At 37.9% G+C, this 16,149-nt stretch overlaps 1 protein-coding gene across 1 annotated transcript in view; it reads right to left on the bottom strand.

Moving 5' to 3' along the window:
* LOC310898120 (uncharacterized protein) overlaps positions 1-16,149 on the bottom strand; it is a 515,041-nt gene that overhangs the window by 244,627 nt on the left and 254,265 nt on the right. Inside the window, exon 5 of the mRNA XM_083832600.1 lies at positions 10,598-10,681. The gene's annotated coding sequence lies outside the window, so the exon portion shown is untranslated. The remainder of the gene's footprint in view (positions 1-10,597; positions 10,682-16,149) is intronic.

Here is a 16,149-nt window from a genome sequence, read left to right as displayed (position 1 = left end):
TTCAGTCCTCATCCATTCAAAATTTTGAAGAGAACAGAATTACCACTAACATCTTGTAGTTCATGAACTGAGACAGTTTGACAAAAAAAAAAATGCTAAAAATCTTTGAATTTTAAAATGTTAGAAACACTGTTGCGTAAAACATTCATCTCACCTAACGTTTGGTTTTCAAAAGGCTATGTATCTATGGCAAAATCTGTCACTCTCACAGCGTAGTAAGTGGAGAGAATGAGGTATCGTCAGAGGACAATTCAATTACAAGGCTTCAGCTCTCCCTCAGGTGATAACAAATTTCTTGGCTGTCTCAGGTGGAACCTGCAGCCACAGCTCAGGATTGCACATACTCTAACTTCCAGGCACCTTGGCCAGGGCTGACAAACCTGCCCCACATATGTGATCAATAGAAGAAAACTATACAATTTGGAAAAAATGGTAGCTAAAAGGTTGCTGGTTACTTAGTAAGAAACAAAGCTATTCTTTTGAAGGGCTTGGTTTACCAGTGAATCATCTCTATACTTCATCCTATCCCAAACACACTGTCCTTGTGATAAAATCACAACCCAACGCAATGTCAACAGACAGATTTCCAATTAGAGTTGTCATCTCTCATCCTCAACTTGCAAAACGGCTTGTTCTTGTTGCTGCTACTATTGTTATTAACCCAATTAACAGAGCTCATTTCATAACCTTTATTCCCAGAATTGTCACTTATTTGCTGCATGACTTTGGATAAATCCTTAACTATACTGTGGTTCAGTTTCACCTGCCTTAACCTAGGGATTAGAATAATAATCCCACTTTGAAGAGCATGGAATGAACGAGTGAAAAATGTTTTTATGAGGGCAAATTGCCATTTGTCACTAGTGAAATTAATACTATATTCTGCAGAACACAAGGGAAATATTCATCAGATTCCTTGTTCTTCTTTAACAAAAAATGTCATTTACTAAATAAATATTTCCAGAGATGTGAAGGAGGGAGAAACAATTAGACTATGTCTAAGAATAATGAGTAATCTATTACATGAAGTCTTGCATAGCCCGAGTGCAATATAGACTAGACAGTAATCTGACCTCAGCTCTAGTGGAATCCATGATGAACTCCCAGCCTGATGAGACAAATTGCAATAAACCACACAAAATCCATTTTCTGTTCCTCTCTTTCTTCAACAATCTTTAACAGTTTTCAGTTGCTATTTATGGCCTCTATACTTCTTGAATCTCCTTTAAGTATCAATTAAGTTCATTTTTAAAGCATAGATAACAAAATACCTATTTCTTTTTTTCAGGTGACTAAAACTATGATTACAGTGTGATTTAGACCAATCTGTGACTTCTCTTGAAGTATACTGAACATAGTAAGCTGCCTTTTTTTTGTCCCCATAGCTCCATGCTAAACTTCATCTTTCAAGCGTGGCACAATTGATGTCACACAGTATTTTTCTGGAAATTGCTCACAGCAACTTGCCCACTCTTTGAAAAAGATGCCCTAGCCTCACTCTGTTCCAAAATCCTAAAATGGCATCTCTTTAGGACCTTGGCTTGAGATTGTCTACACAGAGGTGAGAAGCACATTGCAGTTATTGTGCTGGACAGAAGCAGTCCCCACAGAAATCCTGTTGCTACCCCAAAGGTGTCACAGGAATGTCTTAGTCTATGTGTCATTAAACAACATCCCCGAACCCTTCCTGTCTCTCAAAAACAGTAATGGTGCAAAATGTGACTTCTTTTGGCAGGGGGTACAAGCATAAACATTACACAATCACTGTGACACAGCTTTTACACAAGCAAAATACCTTGTCAACCATGCTTCGGGGAATTTTCAGCAAAATAATGTTTTTCCCCCTTGTTTAATGGCAATTGCAATATCTAACCAATTCCAACCAATAATTTCATTAACCGTCTTAAGTAGTCTATTATCCTGATATTAAAAATGTTTCTCAGTGATTTGGAGCAATATCACAGTATTGCTGTTTCTGCAGCAAAACTCCATGGAGTCCAACTTGAAAGAATTATCCAAAAAAATCAATACCTTAGCATGGGACATTTTTTTCCTGGAGATCAAAAATGCTTCCTGATTTGTCACAATAGATGAATTACACGTGGTGTTTGCCTTCTTTTCTAATCTGTACCTTTTAAAATATTTATCTGATCAATATTCATCAAGATTTATCTCTTTTAAGTTGCCTACCACCACTGAAATACAAATCACTGAAATGACTCCAAGAAAACCTGTGTACATCCACAGGAGTAGAAAATATGCAGATAATAATAAACAAGCTGTCGAGTCATTGAATTTGGAAGCATTTGTTGGTGTAAGGTACTTTTAACTTTACTTGGTCGTTAGATATAACCCATTTTCTGTTTACCTACTCTACTATGTATCTTCGAGGTAAATGTACTTTATTGATCCTTATCCGTGTGTAATTACTGGCACAATTCCATAGCTGTGAGCTGGCTGCAGCCTGTGGAGGGTGTCTGCTCACATACAGTACTGTCTCCATGACAGGGTCTTCCCTGCCATGAATTACCACTGAACTGAAAACCTTGCAACCTGATTAACGATCCTCCTCCCCGATGAAGAACATAGGCCATGATCTGATAATTGGGTTCTAAATTAAACAACCCAACCCTGCAGAGCACTCCTGCCATTACTCATGTAAGCAGGCATAGTCAAACGGGTAAGGATTTGCAGGACTGGGCTTCTGGCTCTGACTGGGGATAAGTCACTCTGAGGGAGGCCTGTGAGAGGCCTGACAAGAAATTCCACTTCTAATTTCAACTCTGGTGTGATCACACCTCTGGCAGATGGATCTCAAGTCTCTGCCCAAAGCTGGTGGGTGACAGTGGGAACCTCAGAGGGAAGCCACGGGTTTCCCACCCCAGCTTAGTGGGGTCCAAGTAATTCACAGGACACTTCGAGGTATGCCTCGAGCCTCTGTCTTTGGCACCTACTTCTGACTCATAGCTCACAACCTGCCCAGTTCAGGTGCCTAACCATATAACAAAGAGAGCTGGAAGTCTAATGTATGCAGTTACAGAGGAAAAAAACTAAAGGAGGGATCCCATCAATCTACACTTCAATTTCAAATAGTAAATAGCATTACAGAGGACTTATAGGGAATGTTGACCCCAGATTTCAGACAGAGAGAAAAAGCGAATCAGTAGCAACATACAACAGAATAAACTAATTTAATTGGTACACAATTCACAAAATACTGTTCTAACTTCAAGGCTTCCGCAACAGCTGATTGCCCCATCTTTAAAATTTTGACTCATTTATTTAATAAAAAAGGATGTTATTCATTAACCAAGGGGCGCCATTCACTCAAGACTGTCATTCATCATGATTTTTACCATACTGCTTTACTATTTAAAGCAGCATTTACTATTTAAGCACATCCTTCCTCTTGCAGAATTATTGCAGAGAAGTTTTAACAGTGTTGGCAATTGGAGTACCAGGAAGATATTGACACTAATGAACTTTATAACTCAGTAAAAACTAAGGGTAGTTTTGACAGATTTCTGTTCAAATTTTATTCAAATCCGTCATATAATTTAATGCTGCAATATTACTCTGAAATTTTTTATTGATACCTCTTTGTCATTTACCTGGTACTGTTGCCTGTTCCCTAATTTTTCCTTCGTCTTACATTTCTAGATTTATATATACTACGTTTTCTTCCAATTACTGGATTTATTTCCTTCTCAGCTTAATCTCTCACATCATAGCTCAGTCAATTAAGTGTCATATTTGGCTTTGCAAGACCACTTCCCATCCCCCAAGTTCTCAACCCCCCTCAAGTGTAAAAGAGCGCATGTTTTCTGATTCTTTGCTCTGACTTTAATTTGAAAGAATTCATTCTCTCAGGGGAAAAAAAAAATCTTTGTTTTAGAGTTCTGTAATGCAAATGGTTTATTCCTTCCATTCAGTATTAAAGCTATCCACCATCACGGCTTTTGCTGCTGTCAGTCATAGCAGCCTTCAGACTATTCTGACTGACACCAAGAAATTAAGCTGCTGGGAAATAATACCCTGAAGGACCTTTTGTGTCATCTATCTCACTCTTCAGTGAAAAAACAAAATGCATTGAGCATTTATTGTTTAGACTGCAAGGACTCAGCTTGGTGGGTTTTTCTGAAGAGATCAGAGCCTGGTTTGGAACTGAAACCCCCTTCTCTGGTTTAGAAGGAAGGGCACTACCTCCAACCTCAGTCAAAAGTAGTTTGCTCTCAAAACTAGCAGCATTAAAAGAGGTAACTGACTCAATGCAAAAGCATGGAGTCAGTTTGTCACCAGAGGCTTTCAGCATTGAAGGTGAAGACACCTGAAGCCCTCTTAGGTCCTGTTTCTCAGATTTTTCTAACAGGAGGATTTTTTTATTATTACTATTTTAATGATAAGAGTAGGACTCTATTAAATAATGACTACTGTGAACAAAACAGTAAAATAAGAGAGAAACAATGTCTGAAAACATTTAGTAAACCTAACAGCACAAAGGCAGACATGGCTTGCAACTCATGGTTAGAATTTAACGCCACTATTTTGAAGACAGCAAACACTTCCAACAGCACACTGTTATTTCACAGGCACGCTGACAGAAAGGAAATTGCAAAAAAAGAAGTCTCATGAATCACCTATAGGCAGCAATACCCCGATCTCTTCAGAAGTTTTTCACATTTCTTATTTTTTCATATATATGGGTGGTTTGCAATGTTTGTGCTTTTCACACTCAAAATTCAAAGCAGTGTTATTGCTCCTGTACTAATTATTTGCTCTGTATACATCTTTAAAAACATCACTGTGTGCTAACTTTTCATGTGCTAATGTTTCAAAATGGTACCTCTAGAACTTAGGACAGAATTTAGCATAACCCCCAAAAAATATATATTAAATGATCATTTGTTTGAACAGAAGAAGATTTCAGGAGTAGGCATCTTTTTTAAGAATACAATAGATAGGAAAGAAAAGTAGATTATTTGATGGTTAAAGAACCACAGCAGATCCCTATTTTTGCAGCTTAATTAATAACAGGCTCTGGGTTTTCTCAAGAAATACGAGGAATGGCAGTCATACCCCGTGGAAGTCACCTGTGTAATTATTTCTGGCATCTATTACATTTTCCATTATAACTTTCATATTCTCTCAAACCATTTTTCTATGCTAAGGGCATCTTTCCTTCCCTAACTGGCTGCAATTTCACAGCAGGATGCATTTAGCAGATGAGAGACTAGTTTTATATTCTCTAAATTGTGGTATTTATTGGGAGCACCATGAAGTGACCACTAAGATACCTGGAGCCTCATTCTCAATTACAACGTGTCCTGCTTTGATTTAAAAAATGATTCCAGTAAAGCTGGCAGCTAAATGACAACTCCAATTAACTGATATGTTTCAAATTATGAAAGATATGTGAAGAAAATAGGACCAAATTTGAGGCAGACATTGGAGGACCCTAATCATTTCATTACGAATAGAAATTATTCTAATAAAATATATCACAGGTTTCAGGATCAAAGCCACGGAGTAAATTATAGTGCAAATCAGTTCCCCAGTTCACTGTCGCTCACAAGTAGAAGATTTTTTAATAATTCCTGAAGACACTGAAGTGCCATGAGGCATTTACATTACTGTTTGAATGCATACTGTTTAGACCATAGAATGCTTTAGTAAAAGGATATTTCTGTTGATTCGGGATACTTGGTTCTTTCCCTCTTGCTAAAAGAAGAGTTCATTTTTTTCAGCAAAGATCCTATATTCATTCTCCTGGGCATTCATACTAGTAGGTCATCTCTCCGTGATCACCAAGGATGTCCTGGTGAAATCATGGCCATTCAGTGGGAGAACTTTCCATTATCAATAAAGGCCTAAACAGTTCCTATAACGACAAGAGGTTGCTTTGTCACTATTCTGAATTCTTTTGTTCCTCTAATTGCTACTGAAGCTGAAGAGGTGATTCCTGAGGCAGAACCAATGGAAAACAGTCCCTATAAAATCAAATGCAATGATATAAAACGGCTCTTCACTTTGTCATACCAACAAACATATCCAAAGTTGGTGTGCCTTTCCTTCCTTGGACAGCCTATGCAGACACAGAAGTGTAAACCTGAGTTTTCAGGATGGCCAGTTTAATGGAAGCTAAAGTACAGGTTTTGGTTAACAAGCAAGCATCTAGGTCCTCATTCCATACAACAAAAAAATTGTGAGAGACTAAGAAACAAAGCAAGAAGAATTTGATCATTCTGTTTTTACCTTATATGTTAAGTGAATGGACATTGATTGTTTTTTTTAGTGGTTTTATCGATATACTATATTAGTTTGTGTGTGTATTTATGGAAGCTATGATTTTAATAGCTTCTCAAAAGTAAAATCCAGCCAATAATGGATTAAGTCAATTGGTACTTCAGGCAGAAAATGTTGTATTATTGTGTTAACATTGTCATTATGTATAATTTACCAATACCTCTATTGAAAGCATTTGTGTAATTGTAGGAAGGAAAGGAAGAATAAAATGAGGCATAATAATAACTAAGATAAATATAAGTTAAGGTGGAAATGAAAATATGGAATCATTACAAGCATTCCTACAACTGCCTGAAGACAAACAACTGGACTGCACTGCTTGCCTAAGAAGAGAAGAGAAAATGTTCTTTGAATAAATACATTCTAGGGACATAAATACATCTAGGGACATCTATGTCTTTTATCAGCTCAGCCAAGGCAGCACTGACTACATTAATACTCTTAGAGTGAAAGGGATCAGTTCTCTTGCTAAATTTTCCCAAGAGAAAACTACCAACCTTACAATTTCATATGACTGCTACATTAATTTTGAGATTTGAGCATTAGAGATTAAGGATTTAAGAGTGACCTTGACTTAAACATTGTCTGTAATTGGCTGGGTAAGATTGCAGGATAGAGTGCAATAAAGATTTGCTTAGATGTGTATTTTCCAGCTCATCTTCTTAACAAATTCACATAAAGCAAATAGTTTAACCTATCAAATTGTATTGAAAAGCACCAAGAGCATATCTAGCCACAGATAAGACATTTGCCAGCCACATAGTTCTGCTTCCAAATCAATACATGAGTCCCCTACTTTCCCTGGATTATTCAAGAAATTGATTGTGCTTATGGCATAACAACAAACTAGCAGAGGAGATTATTGTTTTGAATTGAATTGAATTTTGCAATTTTCTGATAGGGTGTGGGAATGTCCAACTATTATTCTTAGCTTCTTTCAGTACAATTTCTTGCAGAATGCCAAGAAATTTTAATTACTTGTGTAGTGCTGTAGTTTTCACTGTGCTCATCTCTATGTACAGAAGAATTGTCACACAGTCATGAAGAGACAATTCCTGACAGCTGTGATCATATGAAGCAGAACTACAGAATATGCTGGCTAGACTTGCCAAGAAAAATTCATGCAAATGGCTGCTCTAGAAATTCTGTGCCACAGATAACTCCCCTTCCTCTGTCCTCCTGCATCTGGTCCTCATAAGGCATGCCTTCATTAAAAGTGGCCGGCAGGCTTTGGTGGCCTTCTATGCAAGCCTGCACTGAGGCAGTACAGAGCTCTCATTGCTGATCGTGCCGAGGCATGGTTTAGTGCCACTAGTTAGCACTTAGTTAAAGGAGGGGAATGTCATAAAGCACTGATGCAGCAATCTGGCATCACAGGTGGTTTAGAGTACAGCTGCTTGGAAACTGTAGTAGAAAACACCAATTCATTAAGGCAGGAGACTTCATTCAAAACATCTCAGGCACTGCAAATGAGAAGGAAAAAAAAAAAAAGGCCCCAAATATTTACATTTCCTGAGACAAGGAAATGTCCCTGATTTTCCGTGTACAACTTGACTGAAAATAAGTATCATTAATTATTACTAAGGAAAAAACATTTTTCAGGTAAGAATGTGTATGTGTCATTTCTTCAATTATTGAACTTTAATCACACTGGAAAGCAAGAACGAAGTAAGAGGCAAGACAACAAATCAGATATCACACACCTGAAGAAAAGGCCATTTCCAAAGCATCAGTAAAAATGTTGCACTGTATCTGCCACAGAACAGAGAAAAAATATAGGACTCATAAGAGAATTTTGTGGCGCTTTAGGAATTGCGAGCAGATTAAGCAGTAGAGCTTTCCTGGTTTATAGGTATACATCCCATTAAATAGAAGCAAAACTACACACTAAAATTGAAATCCATAAATCCATACAATAAAATTTAACAGTCAGCAATACCAAATGTTCTCCATTGTTCTCCAAGAAGTACCAAAAGAGATTAAAGGCACAGCAGACACTTTTTTGTAAGTTATTTGGTTCTTCTGTTCATTCTAGATAGGCTTCAAAAGCATAGCATATTGGTTTGAGACACACTTTTAATATGATTCATAACAGTAAGAGTTTGCTGACATGCACATGAACCATTTAATTATATGGGTCAACAACACAAATTCAGTTTACACATACTTAGAGAAACCTTATCACTGCCTGAACTAGTTTGTTAGTGAGAGACCATGTAGCATTTTTTTTTTTTTTTTTTAATTTATTAGAATCATAGAATATCCCGAGTTGGAAAGGACCCATAAGGATCATCGAGCCCAACTCCTGGCACCGCACAGGTCTGCCCAAAAGTTTAGACCATGTGACTAAGTGCACAGCCCAATCGCTTCTTAAATTCAGACAGGCTTGGTGCAGTGACTACTTCACTGGGGAGCCTGTTCCAGTGTGCAAACACCCTCTCGGTGAAGAACCTCTTCCTGATGTCCAGCCTAAACCTCCTCTGCCTCAGCTTGACACCCACGGGGTGCCTATCACTGGTGATTATGGAGAATAGGTCTGTGCCTGCCTCTCCACACCCCCTCGCAAGGAAGTTGAGACTGCAATGAGGTCTTCCCTCAGCCTCCTCTTCTCCAGGCTGAACAGGCCCAGTGCCCTCAGCCGCTCCTCATATGTCTTCCCCTCTAGGCCCTTCACCATCTTTGTCGCCCTCCTCTGGACACTCTCCAATAGTTTTACGTCCTTTTTGTACTGTGGTGCCCAGAACTGCACACAGTACTCGAGGTGAGGCCGCACCAGTGCAGAGTAGAGCAGGACAGTCACTTCCCCCGACCGACTAGCAATGCCGTGCTTGATGCACCCCAGGGTATGGTTGGCCCTCCTGGCTGCCAGGGCACACTGCTGGCTCATATATTGTTTTCAAACTTGTCTTCAGAAAGACACTGGTTGGCTTTTACATGCCTTTCACATAACAACAATGATTTCTTATCATTAAATGACTCTGGGAAGACTGAACCTTAACTTGGTCTTGAATTTGTTGTGTGGCAGTAGAAATTGAGTTATAGGTCTGGAGGTAAATGTAATCCTCTACTAACCACAAACAAATATTCAGGAAAGATGGAATATCTGCTCCCTATACTCCCATCCACTGCAAGACAGAAAATATATCCAAATACCTTACAATAAAGGGACAAAATGAAATACAAAAAGACAGGAGAGGCACTTGGAAAGCAGTTACCTAATTTGTCCAAACATAAGAATTTGGGGAAAACAGGCATAGAAGGTTCTTTGTGGCAAAGATAAAAACACACATCTGATGGACTTCTGAAGAAACGAGAAGATCCATTTGTAAGGAATAGGAAAAGGTAGAAAGGACAGAGGGTAAAATAATTCTATCTTAGAAGACAGCAGAAAGTTCAAGTGAAGTTCTGAGGGAAATAAGGCTTATTAGGAGAGGACACAGGAGCCTACAGAAGTGCAGAGGAGTGGAACAGCTTCTGGTCTTACCCCATCTACACTCATGCAAGCGTCATAAACATGGAAGAGATAACAATAAAGATTATTTCAAAATCTTAAAGATAATCTGTCTCTAACAGGGAAATTCACAAAGTCCTCTAACCACAAGGATAAGGTCAAGAAGAGAAAAATTATTCCAGTGGCATTTTTATATTTCATCTCTGAATAAATTCAGTTGAATTACTTGGTTAATTTTATTCAGATATTGAAAGACTTTAAAAATAAATAATCCCTATGTTGACCACACATTTATATTTTGCTGCCATTTTTACCAGCTCCATCTATAAAATTCACCAAATCTTTTAGTATGTAGGACCTGCTTTTCCTGACTCCTCAGGCTACGAACAGAATTCAAAATAATGCATACTGGTAAAAACTCTGTATACAGCAAATAAAGACAAAGAGAATGCACAATATTTTCAAAATCTGTCACGGAGGATTAAATTCTTGTTGCAAATTATTCACACAGTGGTAGTAAGACAATATCAGAAATGAAATAATTCTGTAGTGTTCCAGTCTGCACAGAACTTACCATTTCTGTTACACACTGTCAAATTTTTACTGTTTTATTTCCCTCTTTATTTCAATAAGATTTGCCAAGTAAAGGTCTCAGACAGCTCCCCAATTCTACCAGTTCAGGGAAGTCAAAGAACTTAGTGCATGTGGTGAAAGCTCCAAATCCATCAGTGCCAATGGAGATACTGAGCCATTTGACACTTCATGGTAGCTGGTGCTGGGAGATGAAAAATATTGTCACAACCAGTAAAACCAATGGAGGGAGAAATCACATTCTGTACTTACATAGCTCCATATGTGGCAAAGTGGCTCCGCAAGGGGGGTTGTCTACAATCACTGCACATCCAAGGCATGACTCGTCTTTTGAACCTGAGAATGGATCACACAATCAAAATTAATGAGACCCATGACCCCACTAAACATGTTGTGCATTGTTTAGCTGTGTCCAACCATAACAGTTAAAAGTGCTTAAAAAAATTTACACAAGAAACACTCCAAACCCATCAGATATTCGTGTGAATCAGCATGCTATGTTGCCATGAAAGATTTCCTGGCTCAGGGAAGGAAATCTCATAAGCATTCACTGAGCTGATATGACAGACTGTCTCATTAAAGATACAGCCACCTCACCAAGGACAATGAAACTGTGCATCCTCATGTTGACAGTGACAGAAAATAATGACAACCACCGCCGTTTTTTTTTTGTGTGTGTGTGTGTATGCAGTGGTGTGTTTGTTTTTTTTCCTGTTACTTGCTTTTGAGGGCTGAGGAAGGGAAAAATAATATCTCAGTGCAAACACTGATAATTATGAAATCACAACCAAGTTTTTACTGACTTTGCAACAGTGCCAGGAAGCACAAGGCATATTTCCAAAAGACAATGCATTTTTCATAATGGTACCCAGTAAAGAAAAGGAAGCAATATTCTTCAAGTGTCCCAATAGATTTCATAAACCAAATTCCTTCTTAACCCACAGAAAAATATTTCATCCACCCTGTTCAGTAGTTAGAGAGTTTGAGAGCCTTATACCCAATTTTCCTCGATAATATTTTTTGGCAGTCAAGAGCATAAAGCACTGGCTTCAGAAGTGACAGAACTCCCATCACTGAAAACTTATAAACGGGTTGAACGAATATCTGTCAGGAATAGTTTAGGTGTGTTTGATCCTGTCTTTGGGGAAGGGAGGAAGCAAGTGACTTATTAACATCCTTTTCAGCACTAGTGAGCTATAAAAGGCTTTAAAATGTAATTATGCGACAACTGGGTGCACAGTTTCTCCTATAACAGAGAAAAGAAACACAGGTCATGTTTCACTGCCCCAAATTGTCAGATTATTTTTTTAATAACAATGAACAAATACACGTCATCTCTGGCAATGACAGAGTATACTTCCTTCCTACCCTGCCAAGTACGACACAGTGCAGGATTTTCCAAAAGTGATCTCAAATCCCAAGACCTACCAACTTTCTGAATGATCTGAGTTCATCGGTTCCTGAAGCACTTGTGAAAACACTTTTTTCTATGCTAATAATTTCAGTGCCTCTGGAAGGGCATCTCATCAGCTTAAGAAAGACAAAGATAAAACATAACAACCTGTCAACTGTAGTACAATGGCATTCTTGTACAGCAAGAACAGCACACCACAGGAGTGCTATTCTCTTCTGACTCAGGTGAGGGGGGAAAAAAAAAAAGAAAAAGAAAAAGGTCTGACTGCACAGACACTGAAATTATGTGATCCTAGCATGGGAAGAAAAAATTTGGTAGCTCCCTAATTTACCAGTCTAACAAATACCATGGTACAGAGACTGGATGTTGAAAACAGACAAGATACTGAGTCTTTTAAAACGCAGAAATAAGCACAGACTTCTTTCCATGAGTAATCCATTTTAGGAGCTACTTAACCCAGAGACTTGCTGAGTCTTTGAATCAAGACGGTAAGTTACTCTAAACTGTAAACTATAGCTCAGCTGGAATTAGTGGCATGATTCAGGAAAAAAAGGGTTGCCATACTGATAGACAAGAGGTGATACTAGCTAGTCATAACCATCTCTCTGGCCTTCACATTCATGAACTGACAGTCACAGAGGGAGCTCTAGAAATCTGATGAAGACTTCCATTTCCAATGCCTTAGTCCCAGAACAAAGGAAGCAGAAGGGGATGAAAGACACTGGTAAATGAGATTTTCAAACAATAGCTTAAAGGGAAATCTTTGCCTTAAAGAGAGTTATGGTAGTGCAGACTGCTTTTCTAACTGCCTACTTCCAAGTGTTACCTTTTCAAATGGTATTATTATTCTTTAAAAATTGTAAGTGAAGCTTTGTTTTTATCCAGAGCGTTTCTAATATTTTAGCTGAAATTAGCACAGGTGTTGACGTGGAAGGATGAGGGTTATGTGTGCTGGATTCAAGGAATACAAATGGCGAAGTGTTCCTTGCAGAGAAAGATAATGATACTCATAAATGAAAACTCGGGAAATTAATTGCTTGAAAATGAACAGCCTGCTTTGAGAATGTTATAAAGATGTGATGCTTCCCTTGTAGCTAGCAATTCTGATTATTTCTCTTTGAAATGCTGTCAGACTAATGTGTCTAAAAGACTACATAAGAGACTACAAAGAGTGAAACGAGGTATTTTATAAATGATGGATGTCCCTGCAAAATAAATAATTCCATATATTTCTTCACAGTTTACTATATTTTTGTATGTAAAAATCCTTGCTTCTGTCTTTTTAATGCAGGATAAAAGACTGTATGTGGTTCTAGCAGAGGCTGCAGTATTCAGTGATGACCAATAAGTATGTAGGGCCCAAATTAAAGTTACATCATTGATATAAATGTATTATTACTGCTTAATATGAGGGTTGAATAAACTAAAGGCTTATTCGAAGTTCTAAAAATACCAGCCTTAGCTTCAACCTGGGGTACTGGGTGTTGTATCTATTTTGTGCAAACAATATGCAAATTACATATTAAGGGAAGCAAAAGCTGTAATGAACGTTGCTTCTTTTGGACACTGCCAGTAAGAGCAGGATCAAATGAAAAGCAGGGATGAGGGTGTTTTGTTTTGGTTTGGTTTTTAATTTTTATTTTTTCTCCTTCTCACAAACCTTTCTTGGGCATGAGAAGGTGCCCTTTTGTGTTCTGCATGGAAAAGCATTAGTGTTTTTTGGTTTGGTTTTTTACTTACATAATGGAGGAGGATGTCAGAATTTTAAGTAGTGACTTGGCATTATGTTTTATTCTTTATTTTTTGGGGTAAAACTAGTCTTCATTATACTACAACCACCTCTTTTAGACACGTTGTCTAATTTGGTAGCTGCTGAATCTACCGGGCTCTTAACTTTGCCTTATAAATATAAAAATTGGTCAGAAAGAATCTACTCTCTGCATCTCAGTGACTTTAAAAAGTCATTCACACAGAAAATTGGCAATCTGACAGCTCAGAAAGACTAGTTTCAGTTCCCTAAAGGAAATAAATTGGTGTCTTGGTTACCTCTATTAGATAGTGAAAGAACATCCCTGTGAAAAGGCTGAAAAAGAAGAAAAATGCTGACACAGATCAGGACATTTGGAGTTGATATTCACATCAGCTACTGTTAGGTGAAGCACATATGACCTGGATGGGAGGGTCAGCCCAGCTGAAAACAGGATTCTAAGAAATGCAGATGTGGCACAGAATCTGCAAGCTAGAACCAGGTCACTTAAAAGGAAGAGTGAGAGAGACATCTAAAATCAGCAATGTGCTCATCACAAAACATATCAATGAAATAAAGAACAATGTGAAATGAAAGGAATTCCTGTATTCTGATAATTAATTTCACCCTATTTAGTCCTGATTTGAAGTCTGTTTAAGTCAGACACTGTCATCATTTATTTAAATAGGCTTTGGCTCAACGCTGTCTTTGAAGAATATCACTATGTAAGCCTTAATTCTATGAAAATTGTATCAAGGCATAATCTTAAAATGATATTACCATCACTATGAATATCACCTGATTTAAAAGAAAAAAATCACTAATAAATGATTATCAATAGTCATTCCTCCTACATCCAATTATTTCAGCGTTTATCAGACCCAGCTTCAGCAGAAATGATAGAGTTTAATGAAGAGGCAAACACAGAAATGATGCAGCTTGCTTGCCTTCTCTTCCAACAATAAAACTTTTGTCACCTGTTAAAGGAAGTCCTTTGACCTAGGAACATTTAGTGAGAACATCAGTCCCCGAGACACAGAAATGCAAAGAAAGATACGAAGGAAGAGTGCAGGGAAAACCAACAACAGACAGATAAAAAACAAGTTAATAAATAAAAACAATTCCTGAAGCAAAAGAGGGGTCAGTTATATTAGAAAGCAAAGATAATTAAAAAAAAAAAAAAAAAGGAGAGGGATGGGGCAGGGGGAATATGTGGAAAGCCAGCAATTGAAACAATGGCTGTGGTTTATATCACAACTCAGAGGAAAAATCTGAAACAAATGTTATTTAAACAAAACGATAACCCAAAAAATGAATGCAGAATAACTGACCCCTATAGAGAGACTTTTCTGGAAAACATAGTAATAGGCTAAGATTCTTGCATTCACTAGCCTGTACCATTAATAACTCTTTGCAGAACGTTTTCACAATTTGAACAAAACAGCTGTGTTCATGATGTATGAATAGTATACTGTAAACATTTATTTCATATCCAAGTTCTGAAGTTTATATTTGAAGTTTCACATAATACTTCAAATACGAGCTTTTGGGATAAGTCACCTTACACTAGAAAAAAGCTGATCAACTCTGCATCTCATCTGAACCACTAGCCAGTGAGAAGTACCACTACTAAACTACTTTTCTGTCTTTGTCAAGAACACTCTTCCATTTGACAGTTTGAGAGGCAATAAAAGGAGGCAGATATTTTTTTCTTGTCAGATACAGACTGGATCACCAGATGGGGGAAGGTTTTCTCTTCAGTGAGTTGTCAGTAGATGAGTCACGTACAGAAAAGTACACCCCATCTACCACAGGAACATTTTAGTATACAAACAACATGGAAATCCATAATTTAGCAGGATGACTGTCAAAACAACCATCCAAATAAGCAGAAGGTGAATAAGCTCCTGGGGAAAGAAAATGAGTAAGAATGATGCTTGTAAGAAAAGCCAGGAAAGGAACTGACCACAAGAGCTAGTGTACTCTATGAGGAAAAGCCATCAAGGCGTGCTATGATTTTTGCAAGTAACATACCCCAGAGCCAGACATACTCATATGTCTAAAAGATATCTCCATGCAGCCAGGTGGGGACCACCTATAAGACCCAATCCAGCAAAACCTGCAGATCTCCACCTCTGCCCTCCATGGCTCCAAGTCTTCACCACATTTTTGTGGTTCTTAGCCAGGTCTTAAAGTCCTCCAGCTTCTTCATGTCTTTTACTGGAAGATCCCAACTCAAGAGAAGCAACTGTCTTCCATGAAGATGACAAAGTCCAAGACAGAGGCACATCTCAAAGCATTATAGGACTGAATTATATGAAAAAGGTGAGCCCTAAAGCTAAAGGATTGGGGTACACTCAGAAGTCCCCATTTGCTTGTTCAAAGAATAACAACAGAGATTAGTGTCCCTAAATCCAGATCAGAGAGTTCGTTTTCAGGAATTAAGGCACCAAATTTCTTCCAGGAGCCTGTAATAACCATGGAGATCCAGCACTGAGTAATTGAATCTTAGGATGAACTCTATCAAACCTTAGGATGAACCTTAAGATGAATTGGGGTTGAAATCAGATGTTCTCAGAGATTCATAACCTTTTTAATATGAAAGTGAAATATCATCAGCTTTTATTTCATGCTATGAATTTG

The sequence above is a fragment of the Anser anser genome, assembly GCF_964211835.1.
Source record: "Anser anser genome assembly, chromosome: 3".
Classification (NCBI taxonomy): domain Eukaryota; kingdom Metazoa; phylum Chordata; class Aves; order Anseriformes; family Anatidae; genus Anser; species Anser anser.
The sequence above is the reverse complement of the archived record's forward strand: the minus strand, read 5'-3'. Positions and strand labels throughout refer to the sequence as shown.